General features: G+C 42.1%; 4 non-coding genes across 4 annotated transcripts; 2 read left to right on the plus strand and 2 right to left on the minus strand.

The window, feature by feature from the left end:
* Window positions 1-425: 425 nt before the first annotated feature.
* TRNAY-GUA (transfer RNA tyrosine (anticodon GUA)) lies at window positions 426-515 on the minus strand. The gene is given in 2 exon segments: window positions 426-461; window positions 479-515. It is a non-coding gene; the product is annotated as a tRNA-Tyr (tRNA).
* A 1,181-nt stretch (window positions 516-1,696) lies between these two features.
* On the minus strand, window positions 1,697-1,769 carry TRNAT-UGU (transfer RNA threonine (anticodon UGU)). The gene has a single exon. It is a non-coding gene; the product is annotated as a tRNA-Thr (tRNA).
* A 16,903-nt stretch (window positions 1,770-18,672) lies between these two features.
* On the plus strand, window positions 18,673-18,754 carry TRNAL-UAG (transfer RNA leucine (anticodon UAG)). The gene has a single exon. It is a non-coding gene; the product is annotated as a tRNA-Leu (tRNA).
* A 1,582-nt stretch (window positions 18,755-20,336) lies between these two features.
* TRNAL-AAG (transfer RNA leucine (anticodon AAG)) lies at window positions 20,337-20,418 on the plus strand. Its single transcript has one exon. It is a non-coding gene; the product is annotated as a tRNA-Leu (tRNA).
* The last annotated feature ends 3,479 nt before the right edge of the window (window positions 20,419-23,897 follow it).

A 23,897-nucleotide genomic window follows, 5' to 3' on the forward strand; every position in this document is an offset into this window, starting at 1 on the left:
TGGAACTATAAAAATCTGTTAACAGTTGAATAAATTAAAAGGCTCTCCTCACTGAATGGATATGTGCGTGTAGAGTGAATGAAGGTCTCAGTGGGTTGTCCCGCAAATTAGAGCTCTAAGGACCGCAGAATATAATATATATTCAGTACCAACGAGTGGTATTGGATCTTCAACTTTTGAACCTCAGGCGGCAACCTAAATTCAGTTAGACCATCAAACTCAGAACTTCTTCAGATGGTTGGAAGAGTTAGTGCTCACTCCCCCTTTTCACTGAAAACCGTGCCCAACAGGACCGTTTTCAAGATAACAAAACCATCTTTGTAACTGGGTAAGGTCTGGAGAAAAAGACCCTAGAACACTTAAAACGACGTGAGAAATTGGAGAGCCAGGGTTCACCAAGTGCAAGCCCCAAAACATTCGTTTCCTCCTTCGAGCCGGAATCGAACCAGCGACCTAAGGATGTCTATGCTCTGAATTACTACAGTCCTCCGCTCTACCAGCTGAGCTATCGAAGGAAGCACGGGTGCTAATTACTTAGAGTTTTGTAATGAGAAAGTTGATAAACAGGTTCTGGCACAACAGCCCAGTAGTTGCCAGTGTGTGGATACCACGTAGCCGACCAGCTTAGGAGAAAGTCCTGCATCCACACTTCTACAGACAACCCCTCTAGAGCTGGATTCTCCTGCTTCAGAGAGGGGCTTTCAAGCAGGCCTAACCTGTGAGCTCTTCACTGGCGTACCTAGAGCCTTGGATCTCGAGGCCGCCCCGAGCCGTGGCGATCTGCCGGCCTGTTGTCTTCACTTAGCGCGCTGCCCCGGGCCTCCTGGCCTGATGATGCGTGTCTAAAGTGGGAGCAGACACCCGGGCACTGGAAAACAAAGGGCTGAGGTGGTGTAACACCCAATTCTGATCGCGCAACTGCGAGCCACCGCGGGCCTTAGAGCTCCGGCCTGGGCCTCCCTTTTTCTCCCTTCGCGTGCTAGCCTCCATAATCCAGGAGCGTTTGCACAAGCGAGCTGCTTCTCCCTTCCGCTTACACGTCCGCAGACTAGCGGAGGGAGAGGCTGTGACGTATAATACATGGCTAAGCCCAACATTACTGTGAGAATTGACTCTCGGAGAAACTATTTTAAGGTTTTCAAAGAGGTAGCCACAGATTCTTTGAGTAAATAATAAATTTAGTGACCCGATTCTCGACCCTAATTTTCCTGCTGAAATATTTAGGTGTTCGAAAACCCACTGAAACATGGAACCTTGTCGGACAGCCTATATTCTCCCAAACGCCTAATCGGGACAGCGGACGCTGGGGAGAGGACTTGGTTCTGGACTCCAGACCTGCTCAGAGCGGGTGTGTGTGTGTTCAATCCCATCTCTTTCCTCACCGCCCTCATATCCTGCCGCTGCACGGGCCACCCCCAAGGCTCTTGCTGTGGTCCTGCAAAGCCAGGGCGTCCTCGGAGACTGGCAGCACTTGCCGCAGTTTGTGATAGACTCTGCCACAATCAGGGCGGCAAAGCAGCCCTTGCCCCCTACTACTGGAACCTAAAAGTAAGTGTTCTGCTCGGGTGCTTATTTGGGACATCTGGAAACCGGCGGGAAGTTATAATTAGCGGAATTTCCGCTGGAGTTTAAGTTACGTGAGAGAGGTGGATAGCTGGTGAAGTAGCTTTTCAAAAGAACGAAGGGATTTCCCGGTAGGCCCCAGCGAGATTTGAACTCGCGACCCCTGGTTTACAAGACCAGTGCTCTAACCCCTGAGCTATAGGGCCCTGCCGGTGACTACTATCCCTTATTCTCTAAAACAGCTTTTATGCTGGACCTTTATTAGGGTGCCTGTATGAACTGGGCAAAAAAACTGGACGTCGTTTCAATCTGTTGTTGTTCAGTCACTTAGTCGTGTCCGATTCTTTGCAACCCGGTGGACTGCAGCAGGCCAGACTTTCCTGTCCTTCATCATCTCCCTGAGTTCACCCAAACTCACGTCCATTGAGTCGGTGACGCCATCCAACCATCTCTCCCCTTCTCCTTCTGCCCTCAATCTTTCCCAGCATCAGGGTCTTTTCCAGTGAATCGGCTCTTTGGATCTGGTGGCCAAAGTATTGGAGCTTCACCTTCAACATCAGTCCTTCCAATGAATAGTCAGGGTTGATTTCCTTTAGGATTGACTGGTTTTATCTCCTTAGAGTCCAAGGGACTCTCAAGAGTGTTCTCCAGCACAATTCAAAAGCATCAATTCTTCCATGCTCAGCCTTTCTTTATGGTCCAACTCTCAAATCCTTGCATGAATACTGGAAAAACCATACCTTTGCCTATCTGTTCCTTTGCCAGCAAAGTGATGTCTCTGCTTTTTAATACACTGTCTAGGTTTGTCGCTTTTCTTCCAAGGATCAAGAAGAGTCTTTTAATTTCGTGGCTGCAGTCACCATTCACGGTGATTTTGGAGCCCAAGAAAATAGTCTCTCACTGTTTCCATTGTCTCCCTACCTATTTTCCATGAAGTGATGGGACCAGATGCCATGATCTTAGTTTTCAGAATGTTGAGTTTTAAGCCAGCTTTTTCACTCTCCATTTTCACCTTCATCAAGTGACTCTTTTTACTTCCTCTTCACTTTCTGCTATTAGCGTGGTGTCATCTGCTTATCTGAGGTTGTTGATATTTCTCCTGGAAATCTTGATTCCAGCTTGTGCTTCAGCCACCCCGGCATTTCACTTGATGTACTCTGCATAGAAGTTAAATAAGCAGGGTGACAATATACATACTCTTGACATACTCTTTTCCCAATTTGGAACCAGTCCCTTGTTCCATGTATGGTTCTAACTATTGCTTCTTGACCTGCATACAGGTTTCTCAGGAGGCAGGTAAGGTGGTCTGGTATTCCCACCTCTTTTAAGAATTTTCCAGTCTGTTGTGATCCACATAGTCAAAGGCTTTAGCTAGTCAAAGAAGCAGATATAGATATTTTTCTGGAATTCTTTTGTTTTTTCTGTGATCCAACGAATGTTGGCAATTTGATCTCTGGTTCCTCTGCCTTTTCTAAATCCAGCTGGTACATCTGGAAGTTCTCAGTTCACATACTGTTGAAGCCTAGCTTGAAGGATTTTGAGCATTACCTTACTAGCATGTAAAATAAGTGCCATTGTACAGTAGTTTGAACATTCTTTGGTGTTGCTCTTCTTTGGTACTGGAATGTAAACTGACCTTTTCTTGTCCTGTGATCACTGCTAATTTTTCCAAATTTGCTGACATATTGAATGCAGCACTTTAACAGCATCATATTCTAGGATTTGAAATATCTCAGCTGAAATTCCATCCCCTCCAGTAGCTTTGTTTGTAGTGATGCTTTCTAAAGGCCCACTTAACTTCCAACTCCGGGATGTCATGACCCAGATAATCACACCATGGTGGTTATCTGGGTCATGAAGATTTTTTTGTATAGATCTTATGTATATTCTTGCCACTTCTTCTTAATCCCTTCTGCTTCTTTTAGGCCCATACCATTTCTGTCCTTTTTTGTGCCCATCTTTGCATGAAATATTCCCTTGGTATCTCTAATTTTCTTGAAGAGATCTCTAGTCTTTCCCATTCTATTGTTTCTATTTCTTTGCATTGTTCAGCTAGGAAGACTTTCTTATCTCTCCTTGCTATTCTTTGGAAATTTGCATTCAGATGGATATATCTTTCCTTTTCACCTTTGCCTTTCACTTCTCTTCTTTTCTCAGCTGTGTGTAAGACTTCCTCAGACAGCCTTTTTGCTTTTCTTTTTCTTGGGGATGATTTTGATCACTGCCTCCTGTACAATGTTACAAACCTCTGTCCATAGTTCTTCAGGAACTGTGTCTATAAGATCTAATCCCTTGAATCTATTTGTCACTTCCACTGTACAATCATAAGGGATTTGATTTAGGTCACTATTGGAACTCTGTAGTCTCTTGCTGGGGACAGCGCAATATGGGGTCAGTGACAGGAACTACCACTAATTTAAGAATGCAGAAATTTGCCCAACCCAACATAGTCTAATGTAGTGAAAGTTTTCCACCCTCTACCCTCTGCAGATTGTGAAAATCAAGAAGGGAAATTCTACACAGAGGAAACTGCCGACCACAGATCTCTCAGACTAAATTTCGACATCCACATTTGGTTTTCTGTTTGACTTAGGACATGAACCAAGGGGCAACTGCCTGCCCCAAGTTCGTTAGATTAGCGATTTCTCCACAGCTCAAGTCTTAGTGCCAGAATAGGCATTCGTTAATTCGTTCATCCCTTTATTGGATAAACACTGAACTCCAGTTCTGTGCTAGTCAGAATGAGACATCTAGATATGGTCTTTGCTTTGAAGCCAGCGGCATAGTCTTGTGGTATAAAAGAATGTTAGTTTTCATGAAAGAGAACAATGAGAAGTAGCCGTGCAGAGTGTGAGGGAGTGGTAACAGTGCTAAGGTTCACAGACCTTCAGCGTGAGCCGTCACAGATGCAGGCCTTCAGGAGGGGATGGAACTTGAACTGCACCTTGAGGGCAAGTTAACACTTACACAAGTTTGGGGACAGAGTGATCCTTGGTAGAGAAAAAAATTATGAGCAAAGTTGGAGAGAAAGACGTTGGCATTTAAAGTGCCAAGGCAGAACACTGGCTGGGGCAGATGCCAGCCCTTGTGGAAGTGAGGTATTGTAAAATAGGAAAGCAGAAGACTTAGAAAATTCTGGAAGGAAGTTACACCCCTTTAAAAATTGAACAGGGAAATTCACAAAGCATGAATATGGAGATTGAATTGAAGGGGAGAGAAACCAAAGTCAAGAGGACGAGAGACTGGCCATGGTACATATTCTCAAAGATAAAATGTAGGAGCATAATAGTTATGGGATTGGAAAGGGAGGAATGAATGAAGAGATACAGGCAAGGGAGAGTCTGCTGAAGCAGATCTGAATGAAGAAGAGATAAGAGACAACAAAGAGGAAAGGAGGAAGATTCTCAAATATCATTCTTTGAAGAAGCAAGATGATACTGAAAAAAGAAAATCTAAAGGAGAGATGGGTATCTGGAGAAGGCAGAGGGGTGAAGAAATGTTAGAATTTACGTAGGCTGGATTTGAAGTATAGATGGAGGATATAGGAATTTATGACAGCTAGGGTACTCTTGTGTCTAGAGTTCTGTAGATTGATAAGTCAAGGTTAGATCAAATTACAGAGGTCATTCATTGAGTCAGAGCCTGTAAGTATTATGTGCTCTTGAAGGAAGAGAGTACAAACAGAAAACAGCAGACACCTGAAAATAAGCTTTCTGAATAGCCCCGTTGCAGGCCTTTGTCATATGAGTGTGTCCAACATTTCTTTTTTATTCAACATTTTAAAAACATTTTCCTCACTTTTTTGTAATTTCAGTATTATTAGTCCTAGAAAACTTGCTTTCCCATCTGGCAGCTGAGAGTGAGGATGTGACCTAGGTCCACCAATCAGATGCATCCAGAGAAGATTTCAGTTTAGAGGTGTAAATAATCCTCTTTACTCCTCTAATCCAGGGGTTAATATTTCCACAGGGAACTCCCATATTTGTCCAATGATGAAGGTGTTAGGTTCTTGGGTTTGGGATTTCTTAAATCTATAGATCATTGCCTTTCTTCCATTCTGGAAAATTCTCATCCATTATCTTTTTTTTTTTTTTCCCCTCTACTTTTCTTTCTCCATTCATGAAATGAATTAAATACATATTAGACCCTCACAACCTGTCCTTCATCTCTTAACTTCTCTTTCATATTTACTGTCTTTTTGTCTCCATGTTGCTTTCTGGGTCACATGTTCTTACTCATAATCAACTACTGCTGTATTTAACCAGCTGTTAAATCTACCCACTGAGTCAACTGTAATTATAAATTGTAATTTTCAATTTTAGACATGTTGCTTCTTTTTCAAAACTACTAAGCCAAATTCTATACTTTCATATTATTTGAAGATATCTGCCAGTTTTTAAAAATCTCTTTAAACATAGCAATTATATTGTTTTAATATCTATGATAATCTGTATTATGCTATCTGTTGCTTTAGTTGATTCTTACGTCAAATTGTTTCCTGTGTAACCGTTCATCTTCGAATGTAAACTGCTCAATATCTTTGCAAAATTATGAGCAGTGAATTTTTGAGGTCAAGATGAAAGTTTCTTCCTGGAACAAAAAAAAATTACATGGCTTTTGTTTCTTATATGTACTTGAACCATTATCAGCCCAAAAGGACTCTAAAAAAAGTTCATGGTCAGACATTCCTTGGGCCTCCAAGATGAAGTCAGGCCAAACTGCAAATCAGAGAAAAAGCATACCTATGGCCCTAGCTTCCCAGTAAAAGTTGAAAGCTCTTCTTTTTATTTTCCCTTTCTAAGCTCAGCTGATTTCTGCTGAGCTCCACAACAATTACTGTAAGTGAAAGGTTAACTTATTATTCATTCTTATCTTGTGGGCATAGCTCTTTGGGGTCCGAACTTAATATTTGGAAGAGTATCTTAGTAGAATTTCCACTTTTAGTGGGTGCTGAACCTGGACATCTGCCCTTCCTTTTTCTCCCACCCAAAGATGCTGCCAAAACTATAACCCAATTTTGCAGTAATTAGCAAATGTCTTAAGAGCTACAAAGATTAATGTTTTCTTTACCTCTCAGATTTCATCTTTTCCTTAGATTCTGGCCTATTAGTTTCTTTTTATCATATTAGTACTTTGATGTTTTTACGAAAATTTGGTAAAATCTTATCCAATATTTTTATCACTTTTCCTCAAGGAGGTTGGTCCAATTTAATTAGCCCACAATTACTAGAAAGGAGATTAGAGTGGTAGGAGCTATAACGTCATATTCTACCACATGGACTGAGAAGCAGAGAGTGCATTACTCTAGAAAGGGCCTAAGGGAGAGAAAGCACAAAAAAGAGAGCAGTGATAGTGAAAAAGGAATCCTGTGTACCTTCCAAGTCTATAGTTATGACTCACTCCAGAGGCCTCACTGTATTCCCTCTTAGAATCTATGAGACTTCCCTGAATTTTTACAGCAATTTTCCCTTCTATTTTAGGAAAAATTATTTTCAACTTAAAATACTCCTAAATAACACTGAAGGTATTAATACATGTCTCTACATTATAGCTTTTATCTTCTAATATTTGGATCAATATTTATCAAATGGCAGTTATATGTTGGCCACATATACAGATCTCTGCTCCAGTCAACTTGGTCCACTTGTAATTCCCCAAATATAACTCACACCTTTTCCAGTTGTGATCATTTGTTTATTATTTCTTCAGCTAGAATGATTTTCCATTTCTCCATACCTGTCAAACACTACTTATCCTGGAAAAATTATCTCAATGTTCTAATTCACAATGGCTTTGCTTTTTTACCAAGTGGATTTCATTTCATTTCCCCTCTGAAACCTATGAACCTTTTCCATCTTTGCTGTTCATTCTTCTTCGCTCTCTCTCTCAGGATTTTGAACAGGACACATGTAATGGAGGTGTTCCCTAGGACCCAGAAGTAAGCATCCAGACTGCCATTACCCATTCAACTACGCTCAGTCAGTTATGAAATTATCAGACTGTTCTGTCCTTCCCAAATTTCTTCATCTTATATGAAATATTGTTGAAAGAAGGTACCCTTTTATTTTTTTAATCTTCCAGAATTACTTCTAAATTCTGTTTTCCTATCTATGTCTATGTCCACCTTTTGGAAATGCTACGAAAGATACAAAGAAAGACTGAATGAGATGGAAAAGAAAAAGGGAAGGAGACTCTACTTAGTTACAAACTGCTTTATCTTGTTTTTAGAATTCAGCGTGTTAGTATACCATCAGCAGTTTTAGTACACTATCAGCAGTACGTGAACCGAGAACTTTCAGATGTACAAGCTGGATTTAGAAAAGGCAGAGGAACCAGAAATCAAATTGCTAACATAAGCTGTATCACAGAAAAAGCAAGGGAATTCCAAAAAAACACATGTACTTATGCTTCATTGACTACTCTAAAGCCTTTGACTGTGTAGATCACAACAAAATGTGGAATATTCTTAATGAGATGGGAATACCAGACCACCTGATCTGCCTTCTGAGAAACCTGTATGCAGGTCAAGACACAACTGTTAGAACTGGACATGGAACAACAGACTGGTTCCAAACTGGGAAAGAGTATGTCAAGGCTGTATATTGTCATCCTGTTTATTTAACTTCTATGCAGAGTACATCAGGCAAAATGCTGGACTGGATGAATCACAAGCTGGAATCAAGATTGCTGGGAGAAATATCAACAACCTCAGATAAGCAGATGACACCACCCTAATGGCAGAAAGCGAAGAGGAATAGCCTCTTGACGAATGTGAAAAAGAAGAGTGAAAAAACTGGCTTAAAACTCAACATTCCGAAAACTAAGACCATGGCATCTGGTCCCATCACTTCATGCAAATAGGTGGGGAGACAATGGAAACAGTGAGAGACTATTTTCTTGGGCTCCAAAATCACCATGAATGGTGACTGCAGCCACGAAATTAAAAGACTCTTGATCCTTTGAAAAAAATCTCTGACAAACCTAGGACAGTGTATTAAAAAGCAGAGACATACTTTGCCAACAAAGGTCTGTACAATGAAAGCTATGGTTTTTCCAGTAGTCACATATGGATGTGAGAGTTGGATCATAAAGAAGGCTGACCGCTGAAGAATTGATGCTTTCAAACTGGTGCTAGAGAAGACCCTTGAGAGTCTTTTGGACTGCAAGGAAATCAAACCAGTCAATCCTAAAGAAATCAACCCTGAATATTCATTGGAAGGGCTGGTGCTGAAGCTGAAGCTCCAATATTTTGACCACTCATTGGAAAAGACCCTGATGCTGGGAAAGATTGAGAGCAAGAGAAGGGGACAACAGAGGATGAGATGGTTGGATGGCAACACTGACTCAATGGATATGAGTTTGCGCAAACTCAGCGAGATAGTGAAGAACAGGGAAGCCTGGCGTGCTGCAGTTCATGGGGTCGCAAAGGGTCAGACAAGACTTAGCGACTGAACAACAACAAGAAGCAGTTTTAAGCATTGTATTCTCAGCTCCTTGAGGGGAAGGTTGTATGGGTTTCCAAAATACCTAACAAAGTGACCAGCACAGAGTGGTATTAATAAATACTTGAAATGGTATTAATAAATACTTGAAATGTTCAGAGAGTAAAGGATATTATTGCCCCCAGAAATCTGGAACCCAATAGATTCTTTTAGTTTCCTCTTCCTGAAATTATTGGTAAAACAAGCACTGAAAATCTCTAAGGGACTTCTGCTGCTGCTGCTGCTGCTAAGTCGCTTCAGTCATGTCCAACTCTGTGCAACCCCATAGATGGCAGCCCACCAGGCTTCCCCGTCCCTGGGATTCTCCAGGCAAGAACACTGGAGTGGGTCTAAGGGACTTCTAGCTCTCATTTAATTTAAATTCCAGGATACTAGTCTGAATTCAGGGGCCAGTTCTCATTTTATGTGGTCACTAAATGGTGTAGCTAACACTGACAGAGATGAATGCCCCACCACCCAACACACACAGTGTCCTTACAGAAAAGAGAGGAAGTTACCTGAAAATAAACATATGTTTGCCTATTGAGACTGAGAATATATAAGATAATGTTCGTAACAAAAGACTGGGTGAAATCCGTTTAATATGGCATGTGCGTTTAGCCCTGCTGGGGCAGATTTCCTTTGAAAAATGTCTGACCTCCTTTCTCAGGCTAATTCATAATTTCAGACCCTCAAGCAGACACACTTTCCAGTGAGAGAAGCCCCACCTAAAACACGTATTTGCCTAACAGGGCAACCTTTGTTTCCTACACATTTTTTCAGCAGGAAGTATGTCTTCCTGAGGGTCTGGCATCACACATTAGGACTGTGAAGGAAAGTCAGGCATTTCTCAAGGGAAATTTGCCCTAGTAGGGTTGAATACTTGCATTAGGAAAAGAAGGAACACTTCCAATCTCACTTTATGGAGTCAGTACCATGCAGATACCAACAACAGACAAAGACACTACAAAAAAAGGAAAATTACAGGCCACTACCAATGCAAAATGCTAGCAAATTGAATTTAACAGTATATTAAAAGGATCATCACAATGACCAGGTCGGATTTATCTCTGGGATGCAGAGATGATTCAACATGTGCAAATCAGTCAGTGTGACAAACTATATTAACAGAAAAAGAAGAAAGCCACATGACCACCTCTGTGCTATGCTTAGTCGCTCAGTCGTGTCCGACTCTTGCGACCCCATAGACTGTAGCCTGCCAGGCTCCTCTGTCCATGGGATTCTCCAGGCAAGAATACTGGAGTGGGTTGCCATTTCTTCCTCCAGTCCAACTCTTTAGAATACCATAGACTGTAGCCCTCCAGGCTGCTCTGTTCATGGAATTTTCTAGGTAAGAATACTGGAGTGGGTTGTTATTCCCTTCTCCATGACCATCTCTAGATGCAAAAAAAGCATTTGCCAAAATTCAACATCCATTCATGATAAAAAAAAATACTCTTAATAAAATAGGTATAGAAAGGACCTATCTCGACACAACAAAGGTCATATATGAAAATCCCACAGCTAACACCATAATTAATGGGGGAAACCTGAAATCTTGCCCTCAGAGATCTGATACAAGGCAAGGATGCCCACTATCATCACTTCTATTCAACATAGTACAGAAAGTCCTAGTCTGAGCAATTAGACAAGAAAAAGAAATAAAAAGCATCCAAATTGGAAAGAAGTAAAATCATCTCTATTTAGAGATGACATGGTCATATACGCAAAAAATCCTAACTACTGAGCAACAACCATAAAAACCTGTTAGAACTAGTAAGTGAACTCAGTGTAGTTTCAGGATATAAAGTCAACATGCAAAAATCAGTTGTATTTCTATACACAATAACTATGCGAATAGGAAATTAAGAAAACAATCACATTCACAACAGCAATAACAACAAAATACTTAAGAATAAACTAAAGAGGTGAGAGCTTGAACTTTCTGACCTGTATGAAATTCAAGGACATCACTAGTCAGTTTCAAAACAATATCTGATAGCAGGATCTAGCTACAAGCTTATAGTTTAAAAGTGTCCCCCACCCATTTCACAACTATGTTATCATTTCAAACCCCAATCAATCGTCACGAAATTAGCACCCTTACTTCTTCAAATTCTTGACAAACAACTTATGCAACCTCACAGTTTTTTGCCTTTCCTCATTTTGTAATTTTGTAAGCTTTCCTCATTTTGTAATTCAATGGGACACAATTCAAGTGCTTCCTTGAATTTGTGCCTCCTGGGCTGCTGTCTTAACACACTTTCAAAATAGCATTTTTTTTGTCTCAACCAGGTCTCTGTTCCTGGAATTCTTGGTTAACAAGGAATAAGAAACAAAGAAAAGATAAAGAAGGTATTGTAGGATGATACAAATGTTTTAAACGTGGATTATAGTGATGGTTGTACAATTTGATAAATTTACTAAAATAATCATTGAATTGTACGCTTACAAGGATGAATTTAGGTATATAAATCATATCGCAATAAAGTTGTTTTTAAAAAGTATTGATGGGAATAATAGAAAGCAAATAGCAATCAGGAAACTTAATCTCCTCTATTTCAGAAATTACATTTAACATAAGTGGAACAAATACTGTTGATAAAAGCAAAAATTGCTAGATTGAGTAAAATTAGACCTAACTCTATGCTGTTTATAGAAAACACATTTTAAATGTAAAGACATGTATTAACAGAAATAATCAATAAACAACAGAAATAGAAAAGAGTTTGATCTGTGCCAAATCAAAGACTATAACCCAGGAGACACAGATTCAATAAGCTCTTGAACTGTGTTGCAGTGGCCTACAAAATGGGAGAAGCTTACAACATAGGCAAAAACTGCAAAGTTATGTAAGTTGTTTGTGAAGGTTTAGGATTGGATCTGGCAAGAAATAAAGGTGCTTATTAAACAAGGATTGCTGCTAGCACATGCTATTTTGAGAACAGCTGGTGGTGTCTTTGAGTCCCATACAGTTAAAGCAAGCAAACAAACAAACAAAAATTCAAATTCTTAGATTCAGGAACATGTCTGAAACCATACCCACAATGGCCGTCCAGCTCCGTTTTGAATGCCTAAACCACAGTTCCTCCATTTTGACTTAAAAATGTATTATTTTCTTTGATGGTTAAAGCAGATGTACCACCCATGTTTGACAGGTCATAAGACAGACTGTTCCAGTTAGCATAAAGTTCAAGCCAAATTGTGTATAAGCCAGAAAAATGGACCTATACCTCAATATATGAGGTAGAACTTTTTTTCCATCATCAGTTCAGTTCAGTTCAGTTCAGTCGCTCAGTTGTATCCGACTCTTTGCGACCCCATGAATCACAACACACCAGACTTCCCTGTCCAACACCAGCTCCCAGAGTTCACTCAAACTCATTTCCATTGAGTTAGTGATGCCATCCAGCCATTTCATTCTCTGTCGTCCCCGTCTCCTCCTGCCCCCAATCCCTCCCAGCATCAGAGTCTTTTCCAGTGAGTCAACTCGTCACAGATATGTTAAAAGTAAAAAATGGAAAAGACATACTTTGAAAATTAAAAAAAAAAAAGCTGATGTAGCTACCTCAATATCAGATAACAGATTCTTTAAGGTGAGAAATACTATATGAGATATTGAGGAATATTTGATTATTACAGGGTCAATTCTATACAAAGCACAATATTCCTTTTGGTACCTTTTGGTACATCCATACAATGGACTATTATTTAGCACTAAGATCTATAGGCATGAGCTATCAAGCCATGAAAAGACATGGAAGAAATATTATGAACCGAATGCCTATGTTTCCCCCAAATTCATATGTTGAAACACTAACCTCCAATGTAATGGTATCTGGGATGGGTCTTTTGGGGGTACATAGGGTTAGATGACATCATGAAGATGGAGCCCTCATGCTGGGATTAGTGCCCTTCTTAGAAGAGAGGCCAAAAAGTTAACTTTCTCTTTCTCTGTACCATGTGAGGACAAAATGCTTGACTGCAAGCTAGAAAAATAGCTTGCATCAGAATCCAACCATCCTAGCACTCTAGACTTCTAGCCTCCATAACTGTGAGTAAATAAAATTCTGTTGTTCAAGTTATCCAATCTATGGTATTTTGTATGGCAGCCTGAGCTAAGACAAAACTTCAAATGCATTTTACTAAGTGAAAGAAGCCCATTTTAAAGGCTGCGTATTATATGATTCCAACTACATGATGTTCTGAGAAAAAGGCAAAACTATGGACACAACAAAATGATCATTGGGTGCTAAGGGTTGTGTGGAGAGAGGGATGAATAGTCAGAGCACAGAAGACTTTTAGGGCAGTGAAACTGTTCTATTTGATATGGTGGATATATGCCATACATTTGTCAGAAACCATAGAATTTCTAACAGCAAGAGTGATCCCTAATGTAGAGTTTGGGGGAGAAAGGCTACATGCAAATGTATATGGTTGAGTCCCTTCACTGTTCACCTGAAACTATCACAACATTGTTAATCTACTATACACAATACAAAATAAAAAAATTTTTTTAAATAGATAGAGTGACCCCAAATGTAAACCATGGCTGGGGGTGACAATGATGTATCAGTGTGATTCATTGCTTGTAACAAATGCACCATTCTATACCGCCCTACACCGCCCTAGTGTCGAATGTTGATGGTGGAGGAGGCTGTGCATGTGTAGGGGCAGGAGGTAAATGGGAACTCTATGTACTTTTTACTCACTTCTGCTGTGGACTTAAAACTTCCCTAAAAGTAAATTCTGTTTAAGCTTTCCCACAACAGTCTTGAATTTCTATGTATCTAATAACACGTCTTCAGAGGTCAGAAACAAAAGTTGACAGAACTGAGAGAAGAAACAGAAATAGAAAAACACACAGTCATGACTGGATATTTGAACAGATCTCTCTCAGCAAGTGTTAAACAAGTAGACAAAATATTCAGTGAGGTCATTGAAGATTTTATGAACACAGTAACCAATATGTGGTATTGAGAGATAATTGGATAGATTCCTAAAAAAGAAATTTTGAATAAAGTTTACTATGCACATGGCAACTAAAAATTGCCATTTGCCCTCTGCCTCTACAAGGATTAAGTCACTGGCTGCTACAAGGATTAAGTCACTGGCTGCTGCAGTCACTGACCTTCAGTACATCCTGCAAGGAGCTCAGGGTGGGGATCAGCAATGAGGCACTCTGTGCTCTGGGAAAAACTGGTAGAGCAGGGCTTCATTCAGGTAGTTATTTTCAGGAGAAGATTTTATGAGCTCAAATTCTTGCATCTTCTCACATCTAGGAAAGCACTAAAATCATTAACAGAAACATTTTCTCCTTGTGATTAGCAGTAGGCCTCTGCCAAAATGTGTGCTTGACTGAACATATCCCCCTTCACCCAAATCATATAGAATACTGACTTCCCCTATCCCCTGGTGAAGGGAATGACAATCCATTCCAGTATTCTTGCCTGGAGAATCCCATGGACAGAGAAGACTGGCGGGTTACAGTCCATGGGATCACAAAGATTCAGACACAACTGAGCAACCTACACACTTCATACTTCCCTACCTCTTCAGAGCAGATAGTTCCTCAGAGCTGTCTGAGACACTGTCTCCTGAGCTATAGTCTCCCCAGATAAAACTTAACTCACAACTCCCACGTTGTACATTTTTTCAGCCCACACAAACTTCAGTCACTCTGCTGACAGAACGGAGGACAGTAGGATGCATGTCCTGGCAGACATTCTTAGGTCTCTGTGATTCAAAGGAGAACACAGGTATTTTGCACACTACTGACAAGGGTGTGCACGCCACCGTGTTGAAGCCTGTAAAACTGACATAATAAAAAGCACATTTGGACTTAGAAGATCGACGTAATTGAGATTCCCTGCTCTTGGACCAAGATCTTGCAGGTTCATTGTTCATGGGCTTCAGAGTTTCTAGATTCCAAATCTCTGAGGTTCTTCCACAGATGAAAAAGACCCCTGGTATTGAGTTTCCAGGATGATCTCATTTGATTAATTTGAACATGTGAAGAGCTGTCCATGTGGCCCAAGAGAGGGTAATGGTGCAAGCATTTCTCCTAGTTTCGCCTGCATACTCACTTGCAAAACAAATACACTTGGCCAGAGACCTCAGAAGACAGCACAATTTGATTCCATTTTTGTGTGGTTCATCTGAGATCTCCAGTGTTTCTAGTCCTGGGCATCCTGGGGTTCACAGTCTATTCATGTCTTAAGGGTCATAAAGTGGTCGGTACTGTTCCTTAGCATTGGAAGGACCTTTTCCTGGTCCTTAACAGTTGTCTTTACTATTTTGCCAGGGTTTTCTGCTTTTCCCTCTCATTTGTATCTAAGGCTTCTCATTTTTCCCCCACTGCCACCACACTGAGCATACATCTCTTCCCTGCACACTGCTTTCAAGACATCTGCAGATCTCTGACTCCTTTAGTTCACCTTCCTCGTTTCTGTTGGAATTCCAAAATTCCACAAACCTGATCTCTGCTTCAATCAATGGTTCTCAAAGCATGGTCCCTGGATCAGTAGCATTTGCATCACCTAAAAACCTAGACGGGGGAGCCTGGTGGGCTGCCGTCCATGGGGTCGCACAGAGTCGGACACGACTGAAGCGACTCAGCAGCAGCAGCAGCAAAAACCTGTTAGAAATATAAATTCTTAGGCCCTTGGCCTTCTGAATCAGAAATTCCAAGAGCTGAGTCCAGCAATTTGTCTTTTTAATAAGCCCTCAGGTGATTGTGATGCCTGCTGACATTTGAGAGTCAGAGATCCACCACTGGACAGATGCCCCTCTCCAGTGAGGTCTGTCTCCACAGCAGCAGGGAGCTCTGGCCCCAATATGCCTACCTCTTTAACCCTTGAAAATGCATTGTGGTTCATTGACAGAGATCCCACAGAGAATCTCAGTTAGCAGTCTTCCTCCAATTCCTGCTCCCTTCACTTTTATGTTAAAACTTACGGGATTTCAAGAAAAGATCTCTGTCTCTATGCCCAAATTTCCCCTTCATATAAGGACACCAGCCATATTGGATTAATGCCCACACTAATAACCACATTTTAACTTGGTTACTACAGTAAATATCTTGTTTCCAAATAAGGTCACATATTGGGGCACTGGGGATTCAGTTCAGTTCAGTTCAGTCGCTCAGTTGTGTCCGACTCTTTGCCACCCCATGAATCACAGCACGCCAGGCCTCCCTGTCCATCACCAACTCCCGGAGTTCACTCAAACTCATGTCCATCGAGTCGGTGATGCCATCCAGCCATCTCATTCTCTGTCATCCCCTTCTCCTCCTGCCCCCAGTCCCTCCCAGCATCAGAGTCTTTTCCAGTGAGTCAACTCGTCCCATGAGGTGGCCAAAGTATTGGAGTTTCAGCTTTAGCATCAGTCCTTCCAATGAACACCCAGGATTGATCTCCTTTAGAATGGACTGGTTGGATCTCCTTGCAGTCCAAGGGACTCTCAAGAGTCTTCTCCAGCACTACAGTTCAAAAGCATCAATTCTTCGGCGATCAGCTTTCTTCACAGTCCAACTCTCACATCCATACATGACCACTGGAAAAACCATAGCCTTGACTAGACGGACCTTGGTTGGCAAAGTAATGTCTCTGCTTTTTAATATGCTGTCTAGGTTGGTCATAACTTTCCTTCCAAGGAGTAAGCGTCTTTTAATTTCATGGCTGCAATCAGCATCCGCAGTGATTTTGGAGTCAAAAAAAAATAAAGTCTGACACTGTTTCCACTGTTTCCCCATCTATTTCCCATGAAGTGATGGGACCAGATGCCATGATCTTAGTTTTCTGAATGTTGAGCTTTAAGCCAACTTTTTCATTCTCCTCTTTCACTTTCATCAAGAGGCTTTTTAGTTCCTCTTCACTTTCTGCCATAAGGGTGGTGTCATCTGCACTGGGGATTAAGACTTCTATATAACCTTTTGGAGGGACAAAATTCCACCTACAACAAAGACCACAGAATTTTACAGGAGACTCTGGGAAAATCCCCTTGATATGTCCAGGGAACCCCCAACACCACCATAGGATTAATTTTCTCTTCTCTCGGGGGAAATTAAGAGACAGTGACAAATGTCTATTCTTAAGGAAGTAAGCCAGGTCTGGGTGCTTCTTCCCTAACATAGACTGTATATTTGCAAAAGAGAGGGAGGCACAGAACATGAATATATATAACCTCCCCATGTAAAGCTCTTCGTGGAAATTTGCTCTCCAAATAGCTTTAATGTAATTAAATGGAGGGTGTGATCCGATGTCATCAAGGAGCCACAATTTCTACTTTCTTAGAAGGCAGAAAATTGGCCCAAACATCCCCCAATCCCACCACCCAACCTTTTGCTGTCACCTGGTCCCCTACCCCACCACCACCTCCAACAAGTCTAGGCAGCAGTTGTGAAATAATTCTACTACAGCCACACGCCAGCGTAAGAGATAGCAGCATCTGGTCGTTCTGTCATTTCCAATTCGTTGTAAGTAAAAGAAGCAAGAGTTCCTTCCGCATAGGGAACACGGAGACTCAAGTGTGTGGACCCTAAACAGATGCGCAAACGTTTGGAAAACTGATGTGTGTGGCTACTGTTCTCTGTGTCAAGAGCAGTGACAGTGTAATGTTAGTTTTCTCTCTTTCCGACTCCGTTCCCAGGCTCCTCTCGTAAGCCTGCAGTCTTGGGGTTTGGGTAGGATGAGGCGCGGGAGCACGCAGAGTTCTCAGGAACCCTGGGTGCCTCGAGTACCAGCCTGGACTCAGAATCCTGCCTCAGTCCCTGGAGAAGGGTTTCTCTGGCTTCTCCTCCCGCAGTCGCCAGTGGTAATAACCGCTGCATGACTACAACTGCGCAGGGGAGACAGGACCTCTCTGGGAGACGCAGAAATACATGTTCCAAAGAAAGGGACTGAAGGCTCCCTGGAAGCAGGAACCGATCCAACCTAAAAGACAGCCTTCTCCTGCAACAGGCTGAGTTGGAAGATTCTGCTTGGGCTGACCCTAGGCAGCGGGCATTGATTGGAGTCAGCTTTTTGGGCTCTCGGCCACTAAGAGCAAAAGGGAACTAGGTTTTTGCTTCGTTTTGTTTTTGTTTGTTTGTTTATTTTAATCCTTTAACGCACGCCCTATGCATGCCTCCTGGAGACTCAAGACTGCTGTCTTGGCTTCAAAATCGAAAAGTATCAAACTCAAAATTTAGCAAAAAATTGAAGTCCAGGCACGCGGAGCTGACAGGGAAGGGCAGCTTTGCTCATTCTTATTCCACGACCACCAGTATCCCCAAGCGATATGGATACTGATCACTTTTTGTCCAATCAGCAAATAGTTTTTGAGAGCTTACTGACGCAAAGCAGAAACTGATGCGACCCCCCTTCGGGAAGCTGTTTCATTCCACACCCTAAGAGCTGCGCTTCCGGAGCGATACTTGGCTTTGAAGTTATTTCCCTTTTAGTTCCTCGAGTGAGAAAAGCTATTTGGGTTGGGTGGATATGGGTTCGAGTTCTAGTAGAGCAGAGAAGAACTTTCTTAGTGTCCTCTGGTGACATCAAGGTTTGGGGTCACAAAGTAGAGGACAACGCTGGGAAAAAAGGCAGAAAGATATAACTAGTAAGTGTCGAGGAATACCTGATATAGGTGTGGTAGCGTGGCCGAGCGGTCTAAGGCGCTGGATTTAGGCTCCAGTCTCTCTGGAGGCGTGGGTTCGAATCCCACCGCTGCCAAGGTTTTGTTTCTTGATCGTGAATGTCACGACCCACGTCCTCACTACAGGACCGGATAAGGACTTGCCAAAAGGATAGCATTTAAGCTGGGGCTTTTTCAAGTTGAGAGAAGAGAGGTGGAGAGCCTTGAAATTACCTTGCAAGTGCACGTGCCCCACACGGGCTGCCCCAGCGAGGGCAGCAGGGAGTGAAGTCAGGTTGTCTCATCATTTGCTGTTAAGCCAGCAAACTTCGGGCAGTTGCAGAACGTCCCTGTGCAGTTTCTGCTGCTGACTGCCTCTGGATCCCTACCGCTTCCTACAGGATGATCTCTATTTATCTGCTGCTCTCCTCACTTAAACAGCACCCCCTCCCTCACTCACCCTTTCTCTTTCCTTCCCTTCCAGGCAAGGGTGGTAAAGTCAGACCAGTAAAGAAGATGGGTTAAGCTGGAAGAGAATCATCGAGGGAGGCGATTGCTCCTCGGTTTACCATCTGTGGCACCAGGGAAGCCTCATCAGCTCAGGGAAGTGATTTAATTCCTAGGCTTGAGCCAGCCAAGAAAGAGTACTCTGACCCTACCTAGCATAGTGTCCTAGGATGGGTTCAAAGTCATAATTTGAGTTCTTTAAGGAACACTGTCATTTTCTGACCTTAGAGGGCAGTGCCTTCCCTGCCCAATGTGCACCACCTTTGATTCCCAAAGGGGGCATTGGGCATGGTTTGGCACCTACTGCACTCAGATTTGAATCCAGGCATCTCCTCTTCCTTAAGCCTTTGAGGAGTCATTGGTTCATTTTAGTAGGTGGTGATGGTCCTGACCGGACTATTGAAGGCAAACAATAAATTTGTCCATGTGACTTGTTACTCTAGTCAGCTTCTGAAAGTGAAGTCAAAGTATTAGTTGCTCAGTCTTGTCTATTTGAGACCCCATGGACTGGAGCCCACCAGGCTCCTCTGTCCGTGGAATTCTCCAGGCAAGTGATAGTTTGGACAATTCCATACGAATCAGTCAGCTGATTATTTTCTGGGGAGAAAATATAAGAAGTTTCTTTTCTAAAGAAATAATTCAGCAGAGCACATGTGTGCATTGTTTGATGTCTCAGCTGGTGGAAATAGGGGGAGTTATAGAATTCTGTTGGCATCTTTCGGTTGTTGGTTAGATTCCAAATAGGCACTGGAGCATTTGCAAATGCTCTAAAAACGCCGTTAGATGTCATGTTCCTTTGAAGATACGATTTTCGTAGCTTTAGTTAGCAACAGCCTTCGTTTATCTTTGTAAGAGCTTTATGGCGGGTTGAGGAAGCTGCAAGGAATAAAACAGCAGCACTGCAGAAGGTCCACAGCCTAGTGTGTGGTTCAGATTCAACTCATTCATCACCCATTTATTCATTCACTGGATTCTTCCCCGTTAAGCCCTGGGTGGAAGATGAAAAATTCAAAGCCAACGAAGAGAGTAAACTTTTGCGGTAAGTGTCCGCTGTGCCCTGAACCCCTTGCTCTTGACGTTTGAAGTTAGGACTTCAAGAACGCGTTGTATAAAGCGAAATTGGGATGTAAAGAGAGTATTTTCAGAAAGAGTAGGGAGCACACAGACGCGTCAGGTAGCGTGGCCGAGCGGTCTAAGGCGCTGGATTAAGGCTCCAGTCTCTTCGGGGGCGTGGGTTCGAATCCCACCGCTGCCAAGGAGGGTTTTTGCTAGTTGCTGAAGACTGAGATCTAAAATGAGATAGACATTGCGAACAGTAGGTTAGAGGTGAGAGATTGAGCGTGTTGGAGCGAGGTTCAGTTAAAACTAGTCAAACCCGTTTTCTGCCGAGAATGTTTTTTGCTGATTAGTAACGTACTGATTAGTCTTCATAGAAGAATTTCACCAAGAGGACAGGGGTCATCAGAAACAAGTTTTAAGACCTTAAAACGGAAGCTTTAAGTGCAAACGCAACTCCGGAAGAGGAAGCTGTCACATTCGACAAGGGACTGATAAAAGGGTAGGGGAAAGGGAGAGTGGTATCCCTTTTCCCCCACATTTTCACAGAGGGAAACTCACAGAGGCTTCGCGGGCAGTGTAAAACCGAAATTCAAGAGGCAACTCTTTTGGCAAAAGCGCAGGGCATAGCCTTTGGGTCCATACTGTCGTCAGAGTACAGCGGTGACTTTAGAATCAAATCCTCAGGTCCTCAGCTCTCCATTGGTCTGTTTGCTCTGGGACGCATCTGCCTCCCCATGCCCAAGCCCCATTTCTGGACTCCTGATGCAGACTCAGACCAGAAATCAAGATTGGAATCCAGATTGCCGGGAGAACTATCAATAACCTCAGATATGCAGAAGGCACTACTCTTACGGCAGAAAGTGAAGAGGAACTAAAAAGCCTCTTGATGAAAGGGAAAGAGGAGAGTGAAAAGTTTGGCTTAAAGCTCAACATTCAGAAAACTAAGATCATGGCATCTGGTCCCATCACTTCATGAGAAATAGATGGGGAAACAGTGGAAACAGTGTCAGACTTTATTTTTTTTTTGGCTCCAAAATCACTGCGGATGCTGATTGCAGCCGTGGAATTAAAAGACGCTTACTCCTTGGAAGGAAAATTATGACCAACCTAGACAGCATATTAAAAAGCAGAGACATTACTTTGCCAACCAAGGTCCGTCTAGTCAAGGATATGGTTTTTCCCGTGGTCATGTATGGATGTGAGAGATGGACTGTGAAGAAAACTGAGCGCAGAAGAATTGATGCTTTTGAACTGTGGTGCTGGAGAAGACTTTTGAGAGTCCCTTGGACTGCAAGGAGATCCAACCAGTCCATTCTAAAGGAGATCAGTCCTGGGTATTCATTAGAAGGACTGATGTTGAAGCTGAAACTCCAATACTTTGGCCACCTCACGCGAAGAGTTGACTCACTGGAGAAGACTCTGATGCTTGGAGGGATTGGAGGCAGGAGGAGAAGGGGATGACAGAGAATGAGATGGCTGGATGGCATCACCGACTCAATGGACATGAGTTTGAGTGAACCGCGGGAGTTGGTGATGGATAGGGAGGCCTGGCATGCTGTGATTCACGGGGTCGCAAAGAGTCAGACACGACTGAGCAACTGAACTAACTGATGCAGACTCTGCATCTTTCTCTACCAGGAAGTGAGAAGGACAGGGAGGGTCTGAGGGAGACTGTCTGGAGTGTGACTCAACAAAAAGGCAATGTCCACGGGAGGAGGGAGGTGTTTAAATTCTTGTAGACTTGAATCAAGGATCTTGGACAACTAACTTGGAAAATTAGCTCACTGCCCCTACTGCTTGCTTTCAAAAAGTCTGAGAATGTTTTAACCCATAATCTGAACGCCTGTTAGACATTTTCACCTTTTGAACTTTAGATCTTTGCCCACATTTCAGGGGTCCAGGAGAGTGTATGGATGGAATTTGATGTCCACTGCAATCCAGGTTGAATTAAAGTGTTACACCTTTCTCAGTGTCTTTGGAGAGGCCCATTTTGCAGGAGAGAGCACCCTTAGGCAAAGGAGAGAGCACCTTCAGGAGGTGGTGAAGGAACAAAGATGGCCCATGTCCTTAAAAGAAACATCAAGAGAAGTTTCCAGTTCCTGGCTGAATTCTCAGTCTAAGGGTCTGCATGATTGTTCCTCTTTTGCTTAGAAAACTCACTTAACAAAATCGCAATACATAAGTATTGCACCCCTGCACTCACTGAGCTGAACTAGAATGAAGAGAAACCCAGTAATGCTCAAATGGTCTCAATTTAAATTCATGACAATGATCTCAAGTGCATCTGCATAATAACTTTGCTATTTTTCTCAGTCACTTCACTGTACCATTCTTAAAGGCTAACCTTTCATTCCTTCTATATAGTCTTTAAAATAGCAATACCTCAGCATCTATTCTCACTCTCAGCTTTCTATTTCACCAAGGAAACAGAAGCATTCACAGAATGTCAGCATGCTGCCGGGTACTACAAGATACCCATCTACAGGCATCTGAGGACTTTTATTCCTCCTGTTACTGTGGATGACCTAGCCAAGACACTAGCTAAGACCATCCCCTCTAACTGCACCCTAGAAGCCATCCCTTATTGCTTACCCAAGAACATTCTTTCTAGTAGCTGTATACATGTAAATGGATATTCATGGGCAAAATCAATTCATGAATTTTTCAATTAATACTTTTTTTTCTGTTTGGAGGCAGTTTTATGTAAAAGAAAACTGAGCACAATGTAAACAAAGTTTTCATATATATGCTTTCACTGCTCCTCTTCCAATATTTTCCCTTTTAATGACAAACTGCGTTGGTATAACACATTTTGTTACATTTGGTAAACCAATTGTTCCATTTTGTTAATAATTAAATCCAGGCATCATCCCAGCAAAATTTCTTTGTTTGCCATTAAAGATTTCTTCAAACCTGGAGAGTAAAAGAGACTTGCAATAAAAGTCCAAGAGAATCTGAGCATGCATAATTATAAACATATCCAGGATAACTATCCTGAACTTTCGGAACTCTTCCTTTATTTTCCCACAGGCTTGTCTCAGCCTGCATTTTAGACAAATATCTGTTGTCCTATACTCTGCTCTCATTGCACCCAGAAAGTGTTAGTTTCATCTGAAAGAGCAATGAGTGCTGGAACTTGGAGAATTAGAAACAAATATACTGCAAATTCTGACATAGAGATATAGAAATAGAGAAAGAAAAAAATAACAGAAAGAGACAAAAAGCAAGAGAAAGAGACATAGAAACAAAGAAGAAAACAGTGAAAAAAGAAAGTTACAGAGAAAAATCAGACTAAGAGGGCTAGACATCCTGAGAGACAGAAAACGAGAAACAGATGCAGCTATACAAGAAGGGGGAAAGTTTAAAAGAGAAGCACGAACTTAGGGATCAAAAAGGGATCAGAAATGCACCTGGTAGTAGGAAGGGGGTAGGGAAAATAAAGAGGGCTGAAGCAAGGGAACTGAAGGGTGCGGGGAGGGGAAGACAGATGCTGGAGAAACAGTTACTGACAAAAATTTAGGGTCTGTGGGCAGAAAAGAAGATCCAAGTCCCTAGATCGGCATCAGCGAGCAGGGCAGAAGAGAACTGACGGGCGTGGTCGCCCCCGCGGAACCGAACGTCACTTTCTTTTTTTTTTAAATTTTTTAAATTAATTAATTAATTTTTTATTGGAGG

The sequence above is a fragment of the Moschus berezovskii genome, chromosome 9, assembly GCF_049115385.1.
Source record: "Moschus berezovskii isolate FMDL1 chromosome 9, NW_MosBer_1.0, whole genome shotgun sequence".
Classification (NCBI taxonomy): domain Eukaryota; kingdom Metazoa; phylum Chordata; class Mammalia; order Artiodactyla; family Moschidae; genus Moschus; species Moschus berezovskii.